The following is a 16,338-nucleotide window of genomic DNA, read 5'->3' on the forward strand; positions in this document are numbered from 1 at the left end:
TTCTTTCAACATAATTCTTCTTGTATGAACAGCAGTAGCATGATAAGTATAGATAGTTCATATCTATTAGGTTCTTTATGAGTTAATTTCATGCATTTGGTTGTATTGTTTCAAGGAAATGAATACAAATGAGCAAGAACTTCATTGAGTTTCATCTTGAATCTTGTCTCCTATCTCAGTGAGCTTCAATGTTTTATGATCTTTGAACAAAGATCCTAGATCATAGTTGCAGTCCCTTAAGGTTGTAAGTTGTCTTATTGTTGCTTGTAACTCGAGGGGTTATGTAAATGCTTCAGTGAATCAACAAGGTTGCAGGTTTATTGAGAAGGATATAATGTAAGAATGAGGTTTGGATTGAGCACAGATGTTTATTTACAAGGTAAATAGATAGATCATATATCTAAATATATACATAAGTATTAGATATCCATATGTATGCATTTGATTCATGGATTTTCCCAATGGATCAGGCACTGGTCAGCTAGGGGATCATTAAGTCTTACTGTTGCATATCTGAGGTTTTGCTGATTTCAACATTATTAATCAAACATTTTTCCCCTTTCATGTTGAAGAGCTATAATAGAATGCCCTCACTCAACTTGTGAATATCGTAGGATTTGCAATTTTCTTCTATAGATCTATGTTATTACATGAGTTATTGGGAGATATAAGGGGTTTTCATCTACTTAATAGATTCAGGGATATGTTTTGCACTGGTACGGTATCAATTGAATCTGAGGTCTACCCACCTAGGTTTAGTAGAGCCTGAAGTAGAAGAAGGAGTTATGCCTTATAGTTGGCCCAGGACTGCACTCAGGTGTATCTGTCATAGGAATTTTCTAGCCTTAGATGCATTTGTCTGGTTTCTTGGTTGTTTTCAAAACTATTAAATCAGGAGCCAACAGTGTACAATTCAACTTATTTTAATTAAGCATCTTTTATCAAGATAGAGCATCAGAAAGATGGAACAGAAATAGAGGTTGAGTCAAGAGCTATGAAGTTGATAAAAGCTAGTAAAGACCCTAAGGAAGTCTTGGTTAAGAGTGCAAGTCATTTGGTGATCAAATGAAGGAGAACAAAGCCAAACAACTTTACTTGTTAAAACAGTAACAATTTTATGAATTTTGGTAGATGCACAATTAATGCTTAGTTTAATTTGAAAGATTTAAAGGATGTGAACTAGATTTTGTGTATCATTCAATCATGCAAAGAGTTAAGGAGCATTTCACAATGATTTGACAACGAGCAAATGAAAATTTTAAGCGTTCAAATTGTGAAGTTAAAAGAGCCCTAGTTTCACAAAATTTAGGTATTTTATGAAGCTTCTAAAGTATTTGAATTAGTTAAAATGATGAATCTTATTGTTTCTAATATAAGTGAGAGGCCAAGATATGTATTTAAGACGTATCTATTCATTTCCCAAGTTGATGATCCCTTAGGAGCATTTTTGCAAGTTTCAAAAAATGTTCTTCATGTAGAGGATATCAGGTTGTATATTCATTGTAAATTTTAGAGTATTGGAGACAATGATATACATAAGGATCTAGACCTAGTGTGTCAAGGTGACTTTTTGTTGAAACAAGAGTTCACGCACTTAAAGGAACTAAATATCATGAACCACATGTTATTTATGGACTTTGACAACCATGAATAGAGAAGAATTATTTTGAATCACATTCATGAAGGAATGTTTTGGGTTGGAGAGGTAGCTATCATGATTGAAAATGATATGATACATAGGTTAATTGGTTTGTGCAATGAGGGAAGAAACCCAATTAATGAAAAGAATGTAAAGAAAATGGTAGAGACAAATATGAAGACCAAATCAAATAGAAAAAACATGAGGATTGATCTAATTAAGTAGATAGATGTGAGAGTGATTAGCAAGATTGTTGGCTACACGATGAATCACAGTTTGGGATTGGAATTTGTACCTTCTAGTTTCCTACATGCAGCTTACATGATGACAGTTGAGAGAGAAAAGGTTACCATGTGTGACATATTGAGACACTAGTTGTTGGATAACATTGAGAAGCTTAAGAAGACTAGAAGTGCAGTGTTTAGGTTTGAGTCATTATTGATTCACTTATTCTTCCTAGTTGTGAGGCAATTCCTTGGTAAATGCCTAGTAGGGAATGGGACAACATGAATTAGTACACCATGAGCTTAGTGACACACCATTATAGAAGATAATAAAAAGAAAAGATCATGGAAGATATTAGTAGAATGATGAGAGAATTCCAATTTGTGATGAAGCAGAGGTATAGAATACCACCCTCACTAGTAGAAAAGTACAAGGAGGACATATGTTTCATGGTTGAAATAGATGTGACTTGCATGGAGGAAGTTATACCAAGAGTTAAGTTCATAAACCCCATGGGTTATAAATTGAGTGAGGAAATCATTGAAGGGTATGTGAAGATCATACTCAGGTCTATGGAAGACAAGGATACTCCTAGATCGGTAACTTGTGCAAAAAAGATCAGAGAAGTAGAGAGCAATCTCTACAACAAGGAGATCAAGAAGAGTGTTTAGAAGAAGATAGAATCAATTCTCAAAGAATTAGGAATGACAAGGCAAGAATTCAATGAGATTAAGGGTATAGCCTTGGAGATGAAGGCAAGTGGACAATCTGAGTTATTGGCAGCTACTCCTATTTCCATAGCAACACCTTTAGAGGGAGTAACAATAGAAGGATCTACTTTGCAGAAACCTAATGCTCCCTATGTTGCATTTTCTCAAGTACAACCTACTATTGTACAACCCTTGAAGAAAATTAATGAAGACGAGGTACAGATTGTTGAAGACAAATCGTCTACTCCTCTAGCTATGAGAAAGTTAGAGAGATTTACCAAGCTAAGAGAAGAGGCTAAGTTACCTAGTAAGAAAAGGACCAAGCAACTATCAAGTGGCCCTAGAAAGAGGTGAAAGAAACTACAACTGGCTGAATTAGATGAATCAAATATAATGAAGAGGATAGACCTATTGAACAAGTAGTTAGTGAAGTAAGGATAGCAAGAAGAAAGAAGCCTTGGAAGCCAAAGGCAGAAAACTTGAACATGCAAATCATAAATTATAATAATTTCATTCAATTGAATAAGTTTTACAACGTGTATAGCAATATGGATAGAATCCAATTAGAAAATGTAGTAGTAAGGAATATGATTCTCAAGAATAAAAGGTTTGAATATGTTCAAAGGAACATTCCAGATGATTTGTACAATAGATTGATAAATAGGAGAAGAAGAGTCATTTGGGAAGATAAGAAAATTAGAGAAAACATGATCAAAAAGCTTTGTGAAGATAACAATGATGAAGACTTGCAAGATATATTGAAGAGAATTCAGTCCTTGTTGAGGAATAAAAGAAGACAAATTCTTTTAATGGGAGGAAATTATGAGGAAGTAAACAAAGAGATTGAAGAAGCTATAGTCAAATATATGACTTCTATATGAAAGGGAGTGAGTGTGAAGTCAAGGGGAGCAAGCCTTATATATGTTGAATAGAGTACTCCACCATCAGTAGTAGTAGAAGCTAAGGACACTCAAATGGCAGATCTATCTTCATAGATCTTCATTGGACAAGATATGACACAAAGTGGCACTGCAAGTGTAATAGTTAACATCGCAGTAGATCCTTTCAAGGATCTTGGGCCAAACATTGTTGGCAATATCATTGACTACTCCAGTTCACATGAGGAGGAAGAAAAGAGAAAGAATGAGGCTAAAGAGAAGAAGAGAAAAGCATATGAAAAGAACGAAGAAATAGATAGAAAAAGATGCAAATAAGCAAAAAGAAGAGGAGAAAATGAAGAAAGAAACAAGAAGAGAAAAAGAAACAAGAAGAGGAAAAGAACAAGAAAGAATAAGAAGATAATAAAAGAAAAGAAGAAGAAGAGAAGATGAAGAAAGAAGCAGAAGAAAAGAAGAAGGTAGAAAAAAAAGAAAAGGGGAAAAAGGATGAAGAAATCAGGAGATAGGAAAATTAGAAGAAGAAAGAGGATGAGGAATGGAGGAAGAAGAATGCAAAGAAGGATGAGAAGCCAAGTTCACCTAGTACATCTCTCAACCTTGCTGCACTTACTGATCTAGATGATGATGATCAATCAAAATTAGTATCATCCCTCAACAAAAATAAATAGGTAAAAAGTTTGCAGAAAACTCTCATGGAGGTTATTGACAAGTTGTAGGGAATCATGACTGTGAAGTCACTTAATCCTAATCGTAAGGACAAAGCTAAAGCTGTGATTCAAGCATTTAATGTTGAATTCACAAGTTTTTTATAGGTTGTAATAGTGCAAGCTCAAGCCAAGTATGATGCACATATGTTTGACATTGTTTGTCAAAACATAAGGAATGATTTATTGACTCTTGATACTTACAATATCAAGTCACTAAGGAAGTCTGATCTTGAAGGCAAAGCTTTGTATGTGAAGTGTGTGATGTCTTTTAGCTTCAAAAAATACATTGACACTAAGATTAAAGCAAAATGTGCAGAGGTTGAAGCATTGGCAATTCAGCCTAGTCAACTCAGTGTGTACATCAAAGCAGTTGAAGTATAGGTTAGCAAAGCCTATGATGAGATAAGTCTCATTAAAGACACAAAATAAAGGATAATCAAGAGGTTCTCACCTCTGAGAGAACACTTATTAGTAAAATTGAGCACAATTGAGCATCAATTGGAGGAGGAATGTATGTTAGTCAAGGCATATTTTGATAGTTTTGTATACTCAAATCTGAATGCAGTAGAGATAAAATCTTATGGTTTGTGCGCTCTTCTCAACATTTCAAAAGGAGTCAAGGACTCATGGGAAAAGAATATGAAGAGTCTTGTAGTCAGTTTTGGTGACTGTATGTCTTTCTTATTAACCTAAGAAGAGGTAATGGAATTAATTTTTGACATTTAAATAGATTTTGACACATTTTTCATTGATGTCAAAGGGGGATAAGAATGTCTGAAAATTGTATAAGTTGATGATGTCTATATATATGTAAGGGGGATCTTAGTTATGCATATAGGAAACCATTGTAAAATGAGAGATAAAGAAAGATGGTAACATGATATGTAATGATCCAACTATTGAATAAAATTTTAAAGTTTTGAAGGCCATTCTTTTTGTGTTTATTGTTGTTTTCTATAACATTTTTGGGACTTAGTCAATTTTCCCATATGTTTCCATCAATGCCAATGGGGAAGATTTTTGAAAATATGGATAGGTAAGATGAGTTAGGGTTTTCATTTATGGCAACATATATTTAAGGATGTAATGACAAAATATATTGCTGAAGATTCTGATAAAAAATTGTCTAAGTGTTAGACAGTTTCACTAGAAGTGCATACATTTTTTTTTGGTATAGCAAAGGCTACAATGATAGTTGGAACATGTGAAGTTAAGAGAAGGTATTTCAAAGTTTCATGATGACATACCTAAGTGTGCAAGTCATTACAGATAGTACAAACATAGTTATAGCCTAAATACTAGTAAAAGCAATGTGCATAGTAGAACATAGTATAGAAAGAAAAGAGGTATAAAATGTTAAGGAATTATTTTGGTCACAAAATAATTACTAATGTTTGTAGGGCCGACATCCTTGATTTTTACCTTAAATTAGTGTAATGTGTGATTACATCAAGCTGACTACACAAAAGTTTTGTGAAAGGAATTAGTATAAGTAAAGAGTTACTTTATTTGAAGTATTGTGCAAGTGTGATATATGATATATCTGAGAATGTGAAGTATATGATATATATGAGAACTATGCTTATGACATGCAAAGTTATATGAGAGATCTATGATGCAAATTTTGATGTCAAATCAGGCTATGCAAAGTATAATAGTTAGTGCTAAAGAGGTTTTTGTATCTATCTCATTTGTATAAAGGCACTAAATTGTTTAATTTCATGTCAGGGCAGTGGGCTCTTCTTGCATATAGATGAAATTGTAATATCAACTCATAACAAGGTTGAAGCTATTAATAGGGCCTAGTCCTTTAACAAGGATCGAGACACTATATGTAATTCATAGACTCCTAACAGGGTCAATATCATTAACAAGATTCTTTTGTTTAGTTGATCATTTATGGGTGTCATCCCCATCGAGGGTTTCTCTTGGCCAAGGTTTCCCTAGTTAACAAATAATGGTGTTATGAGTTCTTTTTGTGTATGGTTTTATTTATTATTCAGCATTATTGGTTTACTTTCATATGCATACTGCAAAGTAATTAGTAATATCCAGTTGTGGGCGAAATTTTGTAGAATATTGATTCACTCCCCTCCCCTCTTAGTATTATCTATTTCTAACAAGGTCTACATTAGGCCTTTTCCTAGTAAATGACTTAGTGGGTCCTCTAAACGAGATCTACTTTTGGAAATAATTCAAATATATCAAAGAGCGAATGAATATTCATCTACAATCTCTCTCAAAAATTTATGGTAATGTGATCATGTATTGGTAGGGTTAGTGCAACCAGGTAGATTCCCACTTCCTTAGCAACAATACTTGATTGCCCACACTTTGAGATGTCTTACAAAACAACATGCTCAAGATTTGGACATGGTAATCAATCAGGTCAAATATGCTTATAATGACTTAGTTAATACTAGTACATGTAAAAGTCCTTTGAAATTGTCTATGGTATCTATTAACCAAAATACCCTCTGGCCAGAAAATCAAATTTAAATGATAATTCACCCAATGAACACCTAAGGTTTTGAATTAAGCATTGGCTATATTTTATATTTTGTCTTGGAATGTTTTAAGTCATGACTATGTATTTGCAAATTCATGGTTTGTTGAGTGTCAACCAGGTTCAAGATGGCAAAGGTGTGACTGCTTTGTTTTTGGCTGATCACAAGGTTATGTTAATAAGCTATAGTTTAGGTTGCAATAGTGTGAGAAAGGCAGATCTTTTGTACTTCAAAGACATATCTTGCACTGTTAGATCATCCAGATCTACGACCAATGCATGATTTCTGCAAGTCAAGAAATAGTTAAGGTTTGAGTTGTGAAGTAGTAGTTCCCCTTATTTCACTTGGTCACAAAGGCCAAAAGGAAACCTTTGGTTAAAGTGGCAATGGTGTGGATATGGTCTAACCTCAACCTTCGCAAGGTTGTGATAGTTAGTAAAGAATGCTAAGAGTAGGTTGCAAGGCAGTGATGATCAATGGATTGCGGTTTCGCAAGCAGTAAAAAATATTAAAGGAAGGTGGTGGCGAGGCTATGATCATGAATGGTCAAATGCAAGGCACAAAGATTGAATCACTGGCATAGTGGCGTAATGGTAAGAAATGTTTGGTCCATGCACCAAGACTCGATGGTTAAAACTTAGTTGACCAAAAGTCACTGTCAATTTGGAAGTTGGTGGCAACAGAAGTAGTTCCTTGAATGATGAATCTAATATTTTTGATCTCCTATAACCACTTTCATTGACCCCTATGGCTTGATAACTGCAAAGAGATACTCCACCACTATCTATTGATCCATTCATTCAATCAAAGATTAAATGACCATCACTCCTGACCTCTTAGAGATTTGTTTGGTGAAGAAGTGATCCTCTCATGTATGGATTTACACAATAATTAGATTTTTTTAGTTTTGCAATGATTATTCTCTAAAGATTTGATTATAGTGGTTGATTTTTATCTTCTAAGAGAAGTTATCCAAGTTATATTGGCACTATAAAGGAAAATATCATACTCTTTCTTAGGGTCAGATCTTCTCTATTTTCCCTAGTATTGCCTTGGCATGCTACTGTAAATTCCCTCTTTGCCTTTGAATTATATGACTTTCTGCCTTATCTCTTCCAACCGTCATCATACTCTACAAGCTTGTCTGCCTCTCTTCAACATACTATGAATATCTATAATCTACATTTTCTATATCTCTTTGGCTCGTGAATGATAAGAAGTGAAGCAATTTTTCTTGTGTCACTCATGTGGTTGTCTAGTCTTTATGTAGTTTACAGATTAAAGAAAGTGTGAATTTGTATATCTTTGGACTATCATAATAATAGTATTGTGCATGTATGGGCAGAGACTGGTCTAAACAACCTATTTTGGTGCATCACCTTTTTAGAATAGATTAGGTAGTTACTTTCATGTATTCCTTCTCCCTTTTCTCTTCAAGAATATTTTAAGTACATCCTAATAGTAGAGGAAGTTTTCCTTCTCTAGAGACTCAACCTCATAGTTCAAGCCCCATAGCTTGGAGGTTATTTCCATGTCTCACAAGGTTTTCCTTAGGTAAGACTGTGGACAAGGGTGCAAGCTTTTGTGACAACATTTTTTAGCACACCCAGTGGGACATCATATTAAAACATTTAAAGTTCATTGGCATCGAAGAAAGATCCCATGTTCATACTGAGGAGATAGTATTGCCTTCAATATTAAGCCTTCGAAGGCTCATTGTTCAAAGGTACTTGGCAACTCTACTTTCAAGAACAATTTGTTTCCCAGACCAAAGTTGTGATTCATGCCCAATAAACACACGAGAGCATCCTCCAGAGGTAATTTTCAACATCAAGAGCTTTCTTTTTTGAATTCAAGAAGAAAGGCTAGGGTATCCTTATCACTAGGTAGGAGTACAATAGCAACAAATACCCCTGTAAAATCTATCTCTACTCCTCCTATTGTTAGGTCTCAGCCTAGGATACCATCTACTCATATTAATAAATCACTTGTTTACATGGCTAGAGCTCATGCTTTTGCCACTTTCAATGGTGGGAACCCCCTCCTATTAGCCCAAAGGCATGACATACTAGTATTATCTCTTAAAAGTGTACTTGAGTTTCCTAGTGAAACCTCTATCTCCCCTACTAAATATATTTAGGAGGTATCTAATGTCTATAATATTCATGGTGTCACCGTGGATGATGTAGTAGTTAGTCTTCTGGCCTCATCCTTGAAAGGAAAGGTGCTACAATGGTATAGAGGTTTGCCTCACAACTCTATTACTAATTGGGATGGGTTAGGGGCAACATTATACAAACATTTCAAGGACGAAAGTGATCATCTATTACTTTAGGAACAACTGACAACTATCAAGAGGGCTCCCCATGAGTGTATGGTTGATTTCAATTATAAGTTTCAAAAGATGTGGGATAAGATATATACTATAGTGAAGCCCTCTCCCACTAATGCATTCTTGTATTGTCTCAGAGCCTTCACCAATAATATTGTTGTCACTATGCAATCTATGGGAGGTGACACTCTGCCAAATGCTTATGAGATTGCCATAAGAGTCACTAGTAAATTTGGGTGTCATTTTCAACAAAAAATTTTGACCAAAGGCCATATTGGCCTATCATTTCATTTTTTTATAGTTTTTATGCTTGTGTTGGTCAAAATTTTGACCAAACTAGGGTTTTATGCCTGAGTTGGTCAAAATTTTGACCAACACATGTTCATAACCAAAAAAATGGAGAAAAATTCCATGGGAGCTTTTAGAGGTAAAATGTGTGAACATTAAGTTTTTTGTAGTGGTTGAGAGAGGAACAGAGATAATGCTTCAAGATGCTTGGTGTGCTTTTATCTGCATTCACCTACCAAAACCTACCTCTACGCATTCACCCTCCCTTTGTGAGTGTTCATTATTGTTGATTGGGGAATACATTTATAGTAGGCTACAGCTCAGGTATTTGTCATTCTAGATCGAGAATATCTTTAGCGAGTTCCATTTTGTGTTTCTAGATCGATCTCCTTGCTCTCTTTTTTATGTATTTTCCTCATATCTTATGTCAGTTGTGCATATTTTATGAGATAACCTAAACAGACAGTAAGAAAATTGTGTGTTGTTGCTTCATGATAAGGTTTCAATTCATGATGCCCTTATGTTTGCTATTGCTATAGTTGGACTTGTTTTAAATATTATCATGTTTTTCTTGCTTGGTCATGGCCACAGTCATAGTAAAGGGCATGATCATGTTGAGAAGGCTAGGCACGACCATAATCCTAAAGTTAAGCATGCTCATGAACATACCCATAATCACAAAGATGTCAATGAATGTGGTGCTCATGAACATGGTCACCATGACCATGACAAAATAGACCTGTCTAGCCCTTTGCTTCATGATGTAGAAGGGGTTGAGCATTCAACTCATGATCATAATGCCCATTCAGAGGGGGATAGTGTTACTCTGAATCATGATGTGGCAGGGAAAGAGAAAGATGGTCATTCAGGGTTCAATATAAATGTGCAAGGTGCCTACCTTCATGTTTTGGGAGATTTGGTTCAAAGCATTGGTGTCATGATTAGAGGAGCAATCATTTGGATATATCCCTAATTGCAAATTATTGATTTGATATTTACACTTTTCTTCTCATTAGTTGTATTGGTAACCACTATAAAGATGTTGAGAAGTGCATTTGAGGTTTTGATGGAGAGTACACTCCATGAGATAGATGCTAGGGAGCTTGAAGAAGGGTTGTGTTCAATTCCCGGTGTTTTAATAGTGCATGAACTACATATTTGGGCCATTGTAGTTGGGAAAGTCTTATTCGCATGCCATGTGAGGATTTTGGCAAATGCAAATGCTGAAATGGTTCTTCATAAGGTAAAAGCCTATATTGAGAACGAGTACAAAATTAGTCATATCATCATGCAGATTGAGAGACAGATTTGATAGACATTTATGTGTATGAATATCATCTTTTTATTTGTAGTGGTTCCATATTTAATTGTGGTTCCTATTCGCATACTTTGGTTTTCCTCCAAGTTAGAACTTGCATTTGATTTGAATTAAAAAGATGGGAAATATGCCCTACTACTGGGGAAATTTCAATAGCTATTTGTATGATCATTTCATTGGATGTATGTGTTTTTAATTCATATTATTCTGCAACTCGAATATGTAGGCCATGCTTTGTTGGAGATTGACACACAAGTAGGAAGTAGATGCAATTTAAAAACTCACTAAAAAGTACTATTCCATTGTGAACTTGATTTTTGTAATGAATATGTTAATGCCACATGTTGTATTCTCCAGTTTTGAAGTTCATTTACATAAATAACATATTTATACAATGGCTTATTTGTTACTAAGGTAGGACAAGATGTGATGGCAGATTCCATATACTGTAAAACAACTGTAGTTTCTAACTTGTCATCCATTCCTTTCATCTAAGGATTTTTCGATGTGAAGGTTGCAAAATTGGCATGCTGTATTGCAAGCATTGGATTTGAATTTTTGAATTCCCAATGCATTGGCAATAAGGTTGATCAATTATTTTATAACAACCATTTGCAAGAAAATAATGATGAATTATCTCACACTGATGAGAAACTCTAATTTGAACCTCTGTGATCATTCAAATTCGTTTAGGATATCTTTCAATCTTCTAAGAATTGAAGCTTGAATCAATGAGACATATCAAGTGCCAAGTTAACTAGAGTAGCTAAGATACATATATGGATAGCATCTAAGACTTGAGTTTAGATGTTTTAGAAGATAATGCAAGCAACCCACTTCAGCTAATGGGAATGAAGAAGTGGGTATTCTTCTACCATATTGAAGGATCTAAAGTAGTTTTTTAACTTGTTGGAACTGAATGCAAGTGACTATTCTTTCAATTAAGACAACAGATCTTGCAGTCCATGATATCAAGTTAAATGCTTTTAGAAAAAAAGATGCAAAGGTGTTTTTTTTCTACGTTAATTTTTGTTAGGGAAAATAGCAGAGCAAATAAACAGAGAAAAGGGGGAAATTGAGCAAGAATAAAGCATACAATGCTAATAAGGAATAAACAACAACAATCTACAAAATAGGCATAGCCCTTGGAAGAAACTGGTTAACTTATTATTAATCAATCAACAATAGTTATCCACACCTTTGTCACATTACATTGCATTACATTGGCATCTTATCTACATGAAAATGATATATTGAATGTATAAAAAGCAATAATACCATTAATAGGTGCCAAAAACCAATTTGGAAGACCATACTAGGCACGAACATCTGGAAGCTTCATTGAGTCAAACTTTGTAATAAAGGCTTTAACCACTAGCAAGCCATTCTAATGCATGTGGTTAATACCAATAGTTAACTGACAGACTACAACTACAATTGATAGTTAACTGATAGACTATGACTACAACCAATACAAATAATTAACTGATAAAGTCGGCAAATTACATCTAATAATTTCATTTGCTTCACACATACATAGCAATTTTGTGGATAGTAGATATTGAATCCATGTTTCTCTATTAAGTCTAGAACATAAGTTTTTGTAGTTTATGATATTAGATAAAAATCTTTGGGAAATAAAGTTATATAGAAGATTTTGCATCGTAAGCACTCAAAGTCAATGAGCTATTTTTGTAGGGCTTAGTCATTAAGTGCTTATATATTATTTTCTAAAAGTGGTCAATACAATGAAAGTGTGATAGTGAATCAAAGCTCAGTGATTCCTGGTGTTGACCAAGATGATTAATTGATACTATTAAATGTTCAAGGATGGTTTGTAATCTATGAGGATTGGCAGTGAGTCAAGGTTTTGGAAATTTGGTTCATGTGATAGAATGTTATTACTTAGAGGGATAAAAGAAAGTACAAAAGAGGTATAATCCCCTTAGAACTATAATCCCCACCCAATTATATATAGGGGGGCCCAGTGTAGTGGGAGGGAATCATAGTTAGACCTAATTTATCAAGTTAGTGCAGCAATGATTTTAGGCAGTGGATATGGATTCTTGAAAACTTCTTGTGGTTGGGATTTCTTGTTTTCTAGACTTGATCACATATTTGAACTCCAATTTATTTGTAATGACATAGTTTGTGACTTTCCACATTCTTTCATCTAGGATTTGAATCCAAATTAAAGGTATGCCCATTTGACAGACATAAAAGAATGTTGACAGACAATCTTTTGTAGGTCATAACTTGTCATAGGACTTAGCTTGAAGCATTGCAAAGGTGGTAATTACTTAGAGTGGCTCAAAGCATTTTGTCTTCAACTATTTATTTTTACATTCTATGTATAAAACAGATTGAGATCTTTTTAAACATGCTATGTGTGTTGGTAGTTTTCTTTTTGCTTGGGTTATAATTTCCTAACGTAATTTTACTGTCGATTTCTATACTGTTGTTTGGCTTGAAAACAAAGCTTTAAGTATATTTCTTGCTTTTTCAAGTTATGCCAACCCTCCCTTCCCTACTCCACAATAATACAACTACCACACATATGGCAGGAACTATGATGCTTCGCATCTCTTGTTTTAGATAATGTATTTAGTGGGTTTGTTTAGGTTCATTCTACTAAAAATTGACAAAGTGGGAAGGGCAATGAACAATGCAAGATGATCCACATTCACTATAGAGTAGTCCAGTGTTCAAAGCTTCATGATTTTATGGCACATGATTCATCTAAGCCACAAATTGTTAGTGTATTTCTTGTTCCAATCTTGCATATGCTCTAAAATAATGTTTCTATAATCTTGGTATTTAGTATAATTCTATTTTTGGCTGAAGTTTCCAATGTCAAGTCTATTATTTCTGTTATTAGATTGAGTAGTTAGAAATGGGTATTTCTCAAACTTGGTTGTGGCAGAGTCTTAGAATGAGGTTCTCTTTTTCATTCTGTTAATTAGACCTTTCATGGATATATTGGTTTATTATTGGTATGGAAAACTATCGTAAAGATAAATTGCATGTTATGCTCTGAATGTACTAATCAATAAGGAAAAAATATAGATTTTATGCTCAAGACCTCTTGAGTGTGTTCAAATGTATTTTATGCTCCCCTATTTCAGCTCTCCTTTATATCTGCATCATTAGATGACCTTAGTTTCTTTTTATAATTCTATTGCATTTTAAAAGTTCATCTTATGAGAAGTTTGTATGAATAAGTCGGATAATGTCCCCAAACTATAGCCGGATTGCCTATGAGAGATCTTTCTCTTCTATAGAGGGTTTTGTGGGCAGAGGTTTCTTCTATAAAGAATTTAGCTAAGATTGTTTTGATTTTCTTTTAATTGTAAGTTCTGGATACTGCTAAGTTTTGAAAATATATTTATTAATATGTTAAAATTTCTTGTTGAATTCATGAATGAATTCTAGAAGTTTCCCATAATAATACATATCCCATTCAAAATTGCTGCACTTTGCAGTTAAAGAATTTCTTCCATTCCCTATTTTTTAACTTAGGTTTTGATATTAACATTTTCTAATTAAAGTATTTGTTTTATATTAACTAGTTTCAATACAAGGTGCAAGTATTTTAAACATATCTTAAGAATTTTAAAAGCTTCACACATGCCTACTAAAGATGATCATGATGATATTTGTATTTGTGAGCTATTGTCATCGTGAATATAAATTCAAAATTGTACTATTCAACATTGTTGGGATAAGTAATATATGCACCTCCACATAATGCTTTAATGTTTTTTCATGGATATGTGGACTAGGTCTTACCATCTTGCAACTACTCACCACTTGGAATCCAGAATTTCATGCTACTGATGTATCCATTCACAGAGATTTATGAATGAATAAATTAGAATTTTTCCTGCTCAACTCATGTTCTTATTTCTTAGTGTATTATTTTATATTTTGTTTTACATGATCCATATAATTTGTTCCAATTCGTAGGAATTCATAAGAAACACTTGCTCCTTATAAAAGTTAATGAATTTGGATTATGAAGAGAATTTGAATCAACAAATATATATCTTACTTGCAAATTGGCTTTTTAAATTCAAATTTCAATTGTAACAATAGTTTCTCGAGTCTTGTGTAGGATGAGAGCACATTAAGGGCTGTTAAAATGTCTAAGGGATGGGATGCAAAAGCTTCTTACTTTGAATGCCCTTACAACTAGATAAACCATTCTTCGATAAACCATTATTCAAGGGCACAAATCATGTCTTGACCTCTGGAAGTTTTGATGATAATTGCACTAGCTATATTTAGTTCTTTTTTGTGGTACAAATATGAGGTGGATTGTTGTGGCACTATTGGCTCTTGATGGCAATCACACCACCTAATGTTACACACATTTGTTTCTGTTTACAGCCTATGGAGATATATGTTGATGATGAGGCAAAATTGACACTTCATGGTTTAGTTCAGGTATTGAATTTATTTGAGTTTAATAATGTTCGATAAAATAGTAAACCGTTCTCTCTTTTGTTGTGTTTGGTATTTATGTCTTGAGATTCTTCCAGCACTACATCAAACTAAGCGAGCTGGAGAAGAACCGGAAGCTGAATGATCTGCTTGATGCACTGGACTTCAATCAAGTTGTGATATTTGTCAGGAGTGTTAACAAAGTTGCAGAGCTGAACAAGCTTCTTGTGGAGTGCAACTTTCCATCAATTTGCATTCATTCTGGAATGCCACAAGAAGAAAGGTATGTTTGGCGTTGTTTTTCTTTTTGAATCTACCATGGTACTTAATGTAACAATTCCCTTTGCTCTTTAATCTAGGATATGCAATTGATTTTAATTTGTATAATTCAGTTGTCTCACATTGCTAGCTACTTCATTCATAAATAAATTTTTTTGTAGTTGTCGTATACAGATTATTTATGGCAATATTTGGGATAAAATGGATTGTGCTTTTTTAAATTCTTGATGGTTCATGAAAATTTCTCTTAAGCATTTGATTTAATTATGTTTAACAAATACTAATGTGTTTCTTGTGATCACATTTTAATCTTGTTAAAGATTTTTCTAGCAGACAACATCTCATTCCAATGTAATGCATTGTCTCAAGGAGATATCAATCAACTAGTACAATTTTGAAAGCGCTTTGCTCATTACAAATGGCATACCTTATTATTGATAAGATTTAACTTTTAAATCTTGTTAAAGGTTTTCCGATAGACTATGTTTCACTCCAATTCAATGCATTGTCTCAAGGAGATATCAATCAACATCAAATAATGCATGGTAATTATCAATTACACTAGTCTATATGGGATTGATGCTTAATTAGGAAGGGCATACCTTAGTGCTGATCACATTTTAGGTTTGTTGAGGTTTTACAGCAGACTGTTTGATTCACATTTAATGTTGTAGTTGAGTTCATGAGAGATCAACTAGTAGATACAATGTTGTATATCCTTCTTCGACATTCAAATAGGTTTATACTTTCATGCATTTTTAATATGTGTTTCGTTATTTGTAGAATGATGGTACATTCATTGAATATAGTCCCTCTTTTGGCTTTTTTAAATCTTGCCACTTCTTTTTTAGTGTGTTGGGGAGGACATTGAAGACTTGGAATACACACCAAAGCTAGAATTTGAAGGGATTTTCAAAGTGACCAATGTACCAAATGAGGTAGTTTAGGCTATTTCCTTTTCTATCATAAACTTTGTGCCTCTAAAACTTAT

General features: G+C 33.8%; 2 pseudogenes across 1 annotated transcript; both read left to right on the forward strand.

Annotated features, from left to right (window-relative positions):
* The first annotated feature begins 2,568 nt into the window (after nt 1-2,568).
* LOC149563002 (uncharacterized) lies at nt 2,569-10,619 on the forward strand (annotated as a pseudogene).
* A 4,326-nt stretch (nt 10,620-14,945) lies between these two features.
* On the forward strand, nt 14,946-15,575 carry LOC149563003 (DEAD-box ATP-dependent RNA helicase 15 pseudogene; annotated as a pseudogene). Its single transcript, XR_016364266.1, has 3 exons — nt 14,946-15,071; nt 15,167-15,351; nt 15,509-15,575. The product of XR_016364266.1 is annotated as a DEAD-box ATP-dependent RNA helicase 15 pseudogene (transcript).
* The last annotated feature ends 763 nt before the right edge of the window (nt 15,576-16,338 follow it).

Source organism: Cupressus sempervirens, chromosome 4, assembly GCF_028749045.1.
Source record: "Cupressus sempervirens isolate cs-2001-9-10 chromosome 4, ASM2874904v1, whole genome shotgun sequence".
Classification (NCBI taxonomy): Eukaryota; Viridiplantae; Streptophyta; class Pinopsida; order Cupressales; family Cupressaceae; genus Cupressus; species Cupressus sempervirens.